Raw genomic sequence first — 11850 nt, forward strand, 5'->3', positions numbered from 1 at the left:
AAGTGGGAATTAAAATACCCACCTGAGAAAAATGTTGTGAGAATTAAGTGAAGTATCCAGCTGGGTGCCTGACATGAGGTGGGCTCTTGTGGTAGCCACTGTGTGTCAGTTGTCTGACAGCCATTTCCCACCTTTTTTCCTGATAAAGGAATTCTTATCTTGTTCAGGTAGTGGGCAGAGACCCCTTGATTTCAGGGAAGGTAGACTAATCTCTTTTGTCGACACAGTAATTTGAGGTGAGGGGGAAGGGATGGGTGGCATGTGACCCTGTTCTGGCCAATGAGAAGTATGAGAAAGTTGGCTGGGGATTCTATAAAATATTTTCTTTCTGGATTGGCCAGGTGTGGTGGCTCAGGCCTGTAATCCCAGCACTTTGGGAGTCAGAGACAAGAGGATTGCCTAAGCCCAGGGGTTTGAAAACAAGCTGGGCAAGTTGGCAAGACCTCATTTTACAATAAATAAATTTTTAAAAATAGACAGAGATGGTAGTGCTGGCCTGTAGTTCCAGCTTCTTGGAAGACTGAGACGGAAGGATCACCTGAGCCCAGGAAGTCGAGGCGGCAATGGCCTGGGCGACAGAGTGAGACTCCAACTAAAGAAGAAAATTTCTTCTGGGCTAAAAAAAAAAAACACAACAAAAAACAAAACAGAGTAAAGTAAAAAGCCTTGTGCTGTTCCTTCCCTTTTTCTATGTGAAGAAAATGGGATCATGTTAAGATGTGATTCTTGGTGATGTGTTAGACATACTGTGACCACAGTGTAATGGGGCAGGGGAGACAAGTCAATGGATAAGGAGTTAACACTCATAGATGTCAGAACGGTAAATTAGCAGGAGATTTTGCCTTTAAAGATCTTATTGAGCCATATCCAACCAGAAACCACCTCCCACTTGGTTTCTTGTAAAAGGAAGTAAGTATCATGCCTTTAAATGTAAGCCGGTGCCTCTCAAAGTGTGACTGTCTGATCAACAGCATGAAAATCCTCTGGAAACTCATTGGAATTGCAAATTATCCGGAATCTATATCTCAGAGTCCCGTGATCCTGAAGCATGTTCAAGTTTTAGGTTCACTGTTATGATAGTAGAGTTTCTGTCAGAGGCATTCCTAGCTGAGTCTTCATACAGATATGTGTAGATCAGATAAAGAGATACAAAGTATTCCCTAGAAGTTGCTTACTTGATTGAATTTCCATTACTGGCTTGATTTCTTATCATTTATCTCTTTCTCATAAATAAGTCTATCTTTAGAGGGTGCACATGTCGTCTTTTGTATGTGTATAGGTATTATATTTATATATATTGTGTGTGTAAATATATATGTGTATGTATATGTATATATATAAATTATTGTAGAGGCCAAGTGCAGTGGCTCACACCTATAATCTCAGCATTTCAGGACTAAAGTGGGAGGATTGTTTGAGACTAGGAGTTCTAGACCAGCCTGGACAACTTTGACCCCATCTTTAAAAAAAATTTTTTTTTAAATTAACCAGGTGCAGTGGTGTGGGCCTGTAGTCCTAGTTACGCAGAAGTGGGAAGATTGCTTAAGCCCAGGAATTTGAGGCACAAGATGAGCTGGAATAATGGTGCCGGATGATCCATATAAATTAGTAGACTTTTTAGAGTGTCTGGGTTGTATGTTCGTATTTCTCTGGCAAGGACTGCTCTTGACTCCGCCCTCAGATATTTGCTGTAGTTGAGCTTCTTATTTGTACTGAATATCTTTGTATTTTGCTTTCTTGAGTTTTGCTCTATTTTTTACCCTGCAGTACCATTGGATATATTTTGTTTGTTTTGAGTCGGGGTCCCACTCTGTTACTCAGACTTGAGTGTAGTGGCATGATCATGGCTCACTATACCCTTGACTTCCGTGACTCAGGGAATCCTCTTTCCTCAGCCTTCCAAGTAGCTGGGACTATACGCACACACCACCACGCCCAGCTAATTTTTTATTTTTTGTAGAGATGAGGTCTCACTGTGTTGTCCAGCCTAGTCTCAAACCCTTTGGCTCAAGCAGTCCTCTTACCGTGGCCTCCTAAAGTGCTGAGATTTCAAACACGAGCAACCACACCTGGTGTTATTTTTGAGACCATTTCATTCTGAAGGCTGGAGTTTGGGTATGAGTTCTCACTGAACAAATATGTTCAAATCTGTTAGTTGCTTCTCAGTGAACATGGTTTGGTTCCTGTGTGAATGTATCTGGTGCTTACCTTTAGAAATGTCCTCTGAGCTCCTAATTCAAGTGGGCTCCTAGGTCCAGGTCCAGTGATGAGTTTAGCTCTTTATTCTTTAAATATCCTTGTTCTTCTTACATTGTCTTTATTTATATTTCCTTTAAAATATTACTTTCACATCTTTTTGAAATTATATTTGTTCTTATATTTGTTCTATAGTCATACCTTTTATTCTATTTTGTATTTCGTGGCTTTCTATTTCCTTGATCTGAAATCTAATATTTCATCTTAGTAATAATTCACTTTTTGTTACATTTATATTTTAATTTAACTATTTTGTTTTTTTCTTAATTTTATCTCTTCCTTGTGTAATTTTACTTTAATTTTTTTCTTTCTTCCTTAGGAACATTTATTTTACTTTGTGTTTTTGGCTAGTACAAAATATGGCCTTGGGAAGTAGCAGTGAAAAAAGCCCACATCCTCTGTCCTGGCTCCACACTGAGGAAGGGACAATCTAACAAAAGGCAGGGCCTTCCAGCAATTGCTCAGGATGAGGACTTGAACTAAACTGGTTACAGATTCAAGGGCAAGGTGAACTTAAAATGTCAAACAAGCATAGATCTAGATTATATATCATATATGGTGATTTGCCATATAATTTTTACCACCTAAACATGGGCATTTCTGAAAGTGGAAAAGGAAGCTACTAAAGATCATGCCAACAGGCTTACAAGAATCTGGTCCCAGGCACCTTCCATATGTATAAGAAATAGGTATGCAAGTTAGAACCAACATTAATTAATGTCAGCTCTGTACATTATAGACATTGATTGAATAAACAGACATTAACATGAAGGATCATGTAAACTTTTTTCTGATTGCAGAGCTTTTAGGATTATATAAATTTGTGTGAATCAAAACACAATTCTCTGATGTGTGAACTATTATCTTTGTGAGTCAATTAGACAAATCCAGACAGAAAATTTTCTTGCCTTTGCATCGCAGGTATCTTGTAAGCATTCTGGATAATATTGACCACACAATAGCCCACAGATATTAACCTTTTTTTTTTCCAGTATTGGCAATAATTCCTTAATTTCATTTGGTTGTGAACAGACAGGTGGAAATGAAGACAATTCTGATGTTTTACCTCTAGTTAGCTGGCAGCTATAGGATGATAGAAGGAGGAACAGAATACTGAGTTTGAGGAACCTGTGGGACAGTCAAGAAGACAGGCCAAGTAGACAGTAGGATATAAAAATCTGGAGCTCAGATGACCTAAGCTTTGTCCTCAATCTTTAGATATACATTACTGAGTGAATGGCTCAGGTGAATGCCACAGGCGTTCCATGGTACAGGCCAGAATCACAGGCAGAGGGGCAGCCCAGCATGATGCTCACATAGTCTCTCCTCAGACCACGGTGTGCTTGGGCAGGAAGCAGCAGGATGCATCATAAGCTGACCCCTACCAAAAGCCAGTTATTTTCAAAGGTAAGAGTGAGAACAGTCTTGCAAGCAGAGGAAAATGAGTCTAACTTGTACACCAGCTGCTCAGGGATATTGCCTGTTCATGCTCACAGCACGTGGAAACCTTGGTTCATGGTGACATTGTGCGTTGGCTCCATATCAACCAAACTAAAGAGAGCTGTGAAGGTCATCAATAGTCAATCTTCTTTCCACAATAGTTTAGCAATTATCACCGTAAGGTAGCAAAACCATGGGGTGGATGAGATCACCTAAAAGGAGAGGAAATAATCAAGGACAGAATCCTTGACCCTTTCACTTGTCCATGTGTGGGCTTACACATTTGACCCCAAACCATGGAAAATAGATGAGGTAATTGTTTTATACTACCACGCAATGGGAGCAGTAAATGTCCCTGTTCTTCTTAATCATACCTGATGATATACTGCTGTGCAGTCTGCAGGTGCAGCTAAGGAGGGAGTGAGTACAGTCAACCAAGCCCACACAGGGTATGCAGGCTGGCAAATCACAGCCTCTTTCTCCTGTCAAATAAATCAGAGGAGTTGCTAATATAAATTTGAATGCACGAGTGTTTCTCTTTTTTTGGTTTTTGAAATAAATTTAAGGAGGAATTCAGTTGCCTGCTACCTTTATTTATTTTTGAATCGGGGTATCACTTTGTCACCTCTCAAGTAGCTGGGACTACAGGCACACACTACCCAGCTAATTTATTTATTTATTTTTTTGTAGAGACATAGTTTTGCTATGTAGCCCAGGCTGGTCTTTAACCTGGGCTCAAGCAACCCTCCCACCTCGGCTTCCCAAAGTGCTGAAATTACAGGCATGAGCTCCTGTGCCCAGCCAGGATAAACTTTTATCTCCATGAATTTTCATTTGAGGTATAAACTACAGCATCTACTTTGTTTTTAAGACTTTGTGATAATTTTGAAAATGAGAAAAATACATATAGTCTTATTTTTTTCTGAATATAAAAAGCAGACCAAGCAAAGAAACAGTGTACTAAATAGCATTGTTTTCTCCCTGTTTTAACTGTTAAAGAGCAAAGAAATAGGAAGATGAAGAGAAGAATGGCATTTATATTTTATCAGACTGAGAATGGGCAGTGCTCATACAAAAAAAAAAGTAAAAATAAATAATATACAAATCCATTTAAAGACTTTGAGTTATCAGGACTCTATGCACACCATTACATGTTAGAAGAAATTTCCAAAAATTTCATCCCACTTACCACAATGAATTTAAGCCCAAACAGAATTATACCATAGACTATTATAATACATAATTTTACCAAATTATGTTCACAGGGCATACACAGAGAGAGGAAACAAAAGAAAACCTACTAACTTGTAATTGTAATTATTGTCCCTGTTAATGTGATTAGCCAAGAGAGTCCTTTACTTGCAATTTGTTTGTTGGTATGCAGGTGAAAATAAACCGGGCTAGTTCACAGGAAAGTCTACTTTTCGTGTTTGCAGCTCTCCTTTCTACATTTTAGTCCACCTCAGTCATGATGCATTTTCTTAGGCTACCTTTCTGAATATGCAGGGTTATCTTGCTCTTTTTTATTTTTATTTATTTATTTTTTGAGTCAATGTCTCACTCTGTTGCTCAGAATGGAATATGGTGGCACAATCACAGCTTACCACAGCTTCAACCTCTTGGGCTCAGACTTTCCTTCCACCTCAGCCTCTGGGACCACAGGTATATGCCACCATGTCCACCTGATTTTAATTTGAATTTTTTGTAGAGATGAGGTCTCGCTATGTTGCCTAGGCTGGTCTGCAACTCCTGGGCTCAAGCAATACTCCCATCTTGGCCTCCCAAAGTACTACAGTATTACGGTACAAATTACTACAAAGTACTACAGTCACGAGTCACCACATCTGGCCTTCTTTTGCTTTCTGACCCACCTTCTATCTAGGAATAGACCGTTTCTTTCTTTTCTTTTAATTTTATAACTCAAATTTTTCACACCACTGGATTATTTCTTCCAAAATTGTTGATTTTAAGCCTTTTTGTCTCTTTACCACTCCCATGTCCCCAGTGCATCGGCCAGACCATTTTTTGTTTGTTTGTTTTTGAGTTGGAGTCTCACTCCGTTGCCTAGGCTGGAATGCATTGGCTCTGGCGATCCTTCCGCCTCAGCCTTCTATGTAGCCAGAACTACAGGCACGCGCTACCATGCCCGGCTAATTTTTTGATTTATTGTAGAGACGAGGTCTCGCCAAGTGGCCCAGGCTGGTCTTGAACCCACGGGCTCAGGCAGTCCACTCACCTCGGCCTCCCAAAGTGCTGGGATTACAGGCTGAGCAACTGAACCCACACAGACCATTTTAAATGTAGCACTGATACTCCTATCAACGAGGAGAGATGCAGTTTTTTCTAATAAAAAGTTTCCTTTCGGAAATGAGAACTTTTTGCAAAATCACTTCATATGTTGATAATGGCCAATGCAGGAAGTCAAAACACGGGAAGCTACCCTCTTGATGAGTTGCAGCATTAGAAGAACAGGCGATGTCTGTATCTTCCAGGCAGTTTACTGGTCACTGCATGTCTGAACATCTTGCCACTAAGTAAAATTTCTTGTTTGACAGGTTTCTTCCATAAACCAGATTACAAAGTGTGAATGAAGATTGTGAAGAGAAACCACGTTACCTCATTTATGCCCTTTTAAGGGTGCATGAGACCAGGGTACACCACAAGGCAAGACCAAAGAATGAACTAATCAAACATTCCTACCCACAAGAGAAATTCCTGTCTTTGTCACGTGGAAGCTAAATAATTTCTTTTTGTTTAGAGGTCACATTCCTTGTTTAGGCTCAGCCCCTTTGGAGAGTCTCTTCTTGGTTTGGTTTAAAGCTATGTTTTCAAAGAGTTGGGTCACCAGCTGCTGGCAGCTGAGAGGCATCTCGGGCCCACAAGCCATAGATCTGCCATGTTAGCTTCAGTAGGTAGAGAACTTGGGGTCTTGCAGCTCCAAGTAAGGGCAGTTTAGGGTCCTCCATTCTCTCCTTAGTCTTCAACACCTGAAGGGGGAAGGATGGCCTTGCAGTTCTTTTTCAGCACAATACCCAGGCAGTTAGACACTTTTATGTTGAATAATATTATGGATTCCTAAGCAGTCTGAAGGGGAAGGTGTATGTTGGGGTATGGAGTACCCTGACATATTCAGAGGAATAGATGATTGTGGCATCTCAGGCTGCGCTTATATGTAGTGATTTGAGGACATTTTAGAGCTGAAATCCAAAACCACTGCCTTGAAACACAGCCTTATATGATTAGGAGCACAGAACTAAGTACTTTGCATAAATTACCCTGCTAGCTGCCATGTTAGAGAGGAATATGTCCAACTGAAACCCAAGCAATACATTTTGTCCAAAAAAATTTTTTTGTTGTTTTTTGCTTTGGTTTTTGGTTTTTTTTAGTTGGAGTCTCACTCTTGTCGCCCAGGCTGGAGTGCAGTGGCATTCTCATGGCCGGTGAAGCCTCAACCTGCTGGGCTTAGGCGATCCTTCTTCCTCAGTCTTCCAAGTAGCTGGAACTACAGATACATGCCACCATGTGATTTATTGTAGAGACGTGGTCTCACCAAGTTGCCCAGGCTGTTCTCAAACCCCCAGGCTCAGGCAATCCTCTCACCTGGGCCTCCCAAAGTGCTAGGATTATAGGCTGAGCAACCACGCCCAGCCAAATAATGTTTTAAAGTCATATTTTATACGCTTAAAAGAATAAAAACAATCTTGTCTAGAAAAAACTTCATTTTACAACTTTCTTTGCATCCAACTTGAGTGCGTACCTTTACTAAAATATTTATTCCAGCTCTGCCTCACAGCATCCAATCCCGGTCTCTTTGCCTCCAGTTCTGCTGGCTTCAGTGCCTGTGACTCAAGCCTCTATTCTCTCTCTGCTCAGCCTTTTCAGATGAACTGTTCTCCAGATGACCTGTTTCTCCCCAAGTGACTTTTTCTCTAACCCATGTCCTTTCCCCTCACCAAGTTCCACCCCTGCTCCCAGGAAGTTGCCCCTCATCCTGGGCCTGGTACCCTCTAGTTCAGATTCTCCTCTTGGAGGGGAGACTAAATATTGTGTTTGATACTGTAGAATACGCACTTTCAGAAACGTGTACAAAAAGTCACTCAAAATTAAATAAATGCTGACTTTGTGCATGCCGAACACAACAGGTATCATATAAAAGATACTACACAAAATGCTCAACTCCTGAAACAAACGAGATGCAATTAGATGTCCTCAAAAATAAAAATGCAATCTAGTAGCAGAAGCAGATAGCACAGTGAAGATGAGAATGATTCAGGCCATGAGCAGACATCTCACAGACATCCTATTGGAAGAGCAAAATTAAGGGAGCAGGTGCTGTGCTCTGAAATACATCCATCACCTCCCAGCCACTGACTGCGAACAGCTGCCTCATAGCTCTGACACAGACTTAGGCTTCCACACAACCTTCCTCCCCTCTCTCCTTCCCTGGAGTTTGCCTTGCATCAGAGTCTGACAGAGCTCTCAGCCTAAACTGACTCCTCCCATTTTTCTCTTATAGGCATTTCCCCTATAAAGTCTTACTGGAGTTGCCTCCTCAGAGGGCCCAAGTCCACAGGGAAACAGGGGCCAAGTCCACAGGGAAACAGACCACAGGAAGGTCCAGGGCTGGAACAAGAAGAGAGCATGCAGTGAAAGTGTCAGGGGTGAGATGGCAAGTAGGCAGGGCCTTGGACAACCTCACTAAAGAGATGGGATTGTATTCCAACAGCAACAGGCAGCCATGACAGAGTTTAAAGCAGAAATGACACAGCCAAAAGGTGGGAGCAAACCAAGTGTCCATTGATAGACGACTGAGTTAACAAAATGTGGTTGATGCATTACAGTGGCACATTATTCAGCCTTAAAAAGAAGGGAATTCTGACACATGCTACAACATGAATGATGCTTGAGGACATTATGCTAAGTGAAACAAGCCAGATACAAAAAGGTAAAAATACTGTGTGATTCCACTTCTATTAGGTATCCAACGTAGCCAAACTGATAGAGATAGAAAGTGGAATGATGGCTGCCAGGGGTGGGAAGGATGAAGCATTACTGTTTACTGAGTATAGAGTTTCAGTGTCACCAGATGAAGAGAGTTCTAGAAATTAGTTGCACAATAATATGAATGCCAACATTATGAAGCTGTAATACTTGAGAACGGTTATAAGATGGTACATTTTATGTTCTATATATTTGCCACAATTAAAAACAACAGTAACGACAACAACAACAAGGTACTGTGACTATCTATAGTATAGTGTAGAGGTTAGACTAGAGGAGGCAAGACTAGAGGCCAGTGAGAAGCTACTGAAGTAATGGAGGCAAGAAAGGATGGTTATCTGACCTGGGCAAGTGGCAATTGATTGATATTGCCATTTGCAAGATAAGGTAAACAGGAGGAACGAGGGGTAGGGGAGGAGGGTCGGTTCTGTAGCATTACATTGTCTATTATATGATATGATATATAGTCTGGTATATGTATACTGTGTATATATATATATAATTTTGCATGATCTGTTATTTTACCTACTACTGAATTATATGGGATGCTGAAATACAGAGGGAAGAATATGTCCCAAGAGTTGCCTATGGGACCATGAACATGTAAACATTTTTAAAAAACAGAAGCAGTACAAGAAATGCCTATGAATGATTAAAATTAAAATAAGGTATAAAATATACTTTTTACGCCAGGCACGGTGGCTCATGCCTATAATCCCAGCACTTTGGGAGGTAGACTCAAGAGGATTACCTGAGCCCAGGAGGTTGAGACCAGTGTGGGCAACTTGGTGATACCTCATCTCTACAATAATTAAAACAAATTAGCAGGGCATGGTGGCACATGCCTGTAGTTCCAGCTACTTGGAAAGCTGAAGCAGAAGGATCACCTAGGTCCAGCAAGTTGAGGCTGCAGTAACCGTGATCGTGCCACTGCACTCTAGCCTGGGCGACAGTGAGACTCCAACTTAAAAAAATACGCACACACACACACACACACACACACAGCTTTTTAAAATAAACATCAAGAATTTAAAGATAATAGTGTTGGAGATTTGTCTCTCCTTATTTTGCAGGATATCACTGACTTTAAAGCATCCTCTGTAGTCTTACTCAGAACATTCTTTTCTGTTTTTCAATAAACATATAATCATTACCACAAAAGTTTTAGTGTATGAGAACATCTTGTCCATTCCTAATCACATGTATTGGTAATAAAGACACTCAGTATTTATGTGATGATGAAGTTACACTCTAGATCCTATTCATTTTCCATTTCTAGTAGTCCCATTTTATTAATTGCAATTATTTTTAATTCTGTTATTAAAGGTAAGTTAACTGTTACTCTGATTACAATTGGATGTTTCAAACTATCATCTTGATTACAAATGAGCGAATTGTCTGCTGCAGATGGAATACATTGTATATTTCAAAGAAAGGAGTAGAAATATGCCTGATGGTAGAAGATCGAATGGTAGAATTTATACAAAAAAACAAGCAATAGTTACCCTATTTTACTATTTTTAGACTGTACACAATTTTCAGTAGTTTCCTGTCAAGATAGGAACTTTATATAGTAGAGCCTGAAAAATATTTGCATATGGCTTAAAGCTTTGGGACCTTTTTTGTTTGTTAGTTTTGGTCTCACTCTGTCACCATGGCTGGAGGGCAGTGGCTCACTCATGGCTCATTGCAGCCTCAAATTCCTGAGCTCAGGTAATCCTTCTGCCTCAGCCTCCTGAGTAGCTAGGAATACAGGTGCATGCCACCAAGCCCAACTAATTTTTAGGTATTTTGTAGAGATGGGGGTCTCGCTATGTTGCCCAGACTGATCTTAAATTCCTGAGCTCAAGCATTCCTTCCACCTCTGCCTCCCAAAGTGCTAAGATTGCAGACATGAGCCATCGTTCCTGGCATTTGGGACTGTTTTTAAAATAAATATAAAAGCATCGGTATGAAAAGAGCACTGTTATCTTTCTGAGTTGCTACCTGGAAAGGCCATGAAATTACTCCTGTGATGTCACAACTCAAACATTTCTGAATAGTCGGTTTTTTTTTTTTTTGAGTTGGAGTCTCACTCTGTCACTCAGGCTGGAGTGCAGTGGCACACTCACAGCCACCCCAGCATAGACTAGCTGGGCTCAGGCAATCATTCTGCCTCAGCCTTCCAAGTAGCTGGAATTACAGGTGCGCGCTACCATGCCTGGCTAATTTTCTATTTATTGTAGAGACAAGGTCTTGCCAAGTTGCCCAGGCTGGTCTCGAACCTGTGGGCTCAGACAATCCACTTGCCTTGGCCTCTCAAAGTGTAGAGATTACAGGCTGATCCACCAAGCCTGGCCTGATCAGCTTTATAAAGATTCTAAGTCATATAATCCTGGATACCATTGCATCCTAGGTGAGCATCTTTCCTATTTATGACGTTTTGGGTGGCCACCACCTATAATCTGTGGCTTGGTTGTGGCTGTAAGATTTGACATTTGGCTAGCTGGAAGTAGTCACTGTATATGGTTTTGTGGGTTTTTTTGTTGTTGTTGTTGTTGTTTTTAGTTGGAGTCTCACTCTGTCACCCAGACTGGAGTGCAGTGGCCGCTCCCGGTCACCGCAGCCTTGACCTGCAGGGCTCCGGCGATCCTTCCGCCTCAGCCTTCCGAGTAGCCGGAATTACAGGCATGCGCTACCACGCCCGGCTGATTTTTTGATTTATTGTAGAGATGAGGTCTGCCCAGGCGGATCTCGAACCCGCGGGCTCAGGCCCACTCACCTCAGCTGTATATGTTTTAAAGACTTTAAGATTCCCACCTTCAGCCCCTGAAGCATCTGTTGATCTTGTGATTCTTTCATTTCATATGCTATATGACATTAGTCATGAAATTTGCAGAATTGTCACAAAGTCTTCTGAACCAAAGTCACCTTTCAGAGTTTGCCAAGTGAGCATCATGAGCTAATTTTATAGCATCTCTTGGTGACGGGGAAGCACCCTTGACAAAACATTTCCCCCACTGCCTGGCATGACAGTCATAGCCTGGAAGGGCTTTGGGGAATAGGCAGGATGTGGGATGAACCAACTGACTCTTTCCCTAAAGATCTGTTATGCATGGCTCAGCCTGTAATCCCGCGCCTTTGGGAGGCTGAGGTGAGTGGATTACCTGAGCC

Source organism: Carlito syrichta, unplaced genomic scaffold (assembly GCF_000164805.1).
Source record: "Carlito syrichta isolate Samal-C Ts95f unplaced genomic scaffold, Tarsius_syrichta-2.0.1 Scaffold279568, whole genome shotgun sequence".
In the NCBI taxonomy this organism is placed as follows: domain Eukaryota; kingdom Metazoa; phylum Chordata; class Mammalia; order Primates; family Tarsiidae; genus Carlito; species Carlito syrichta.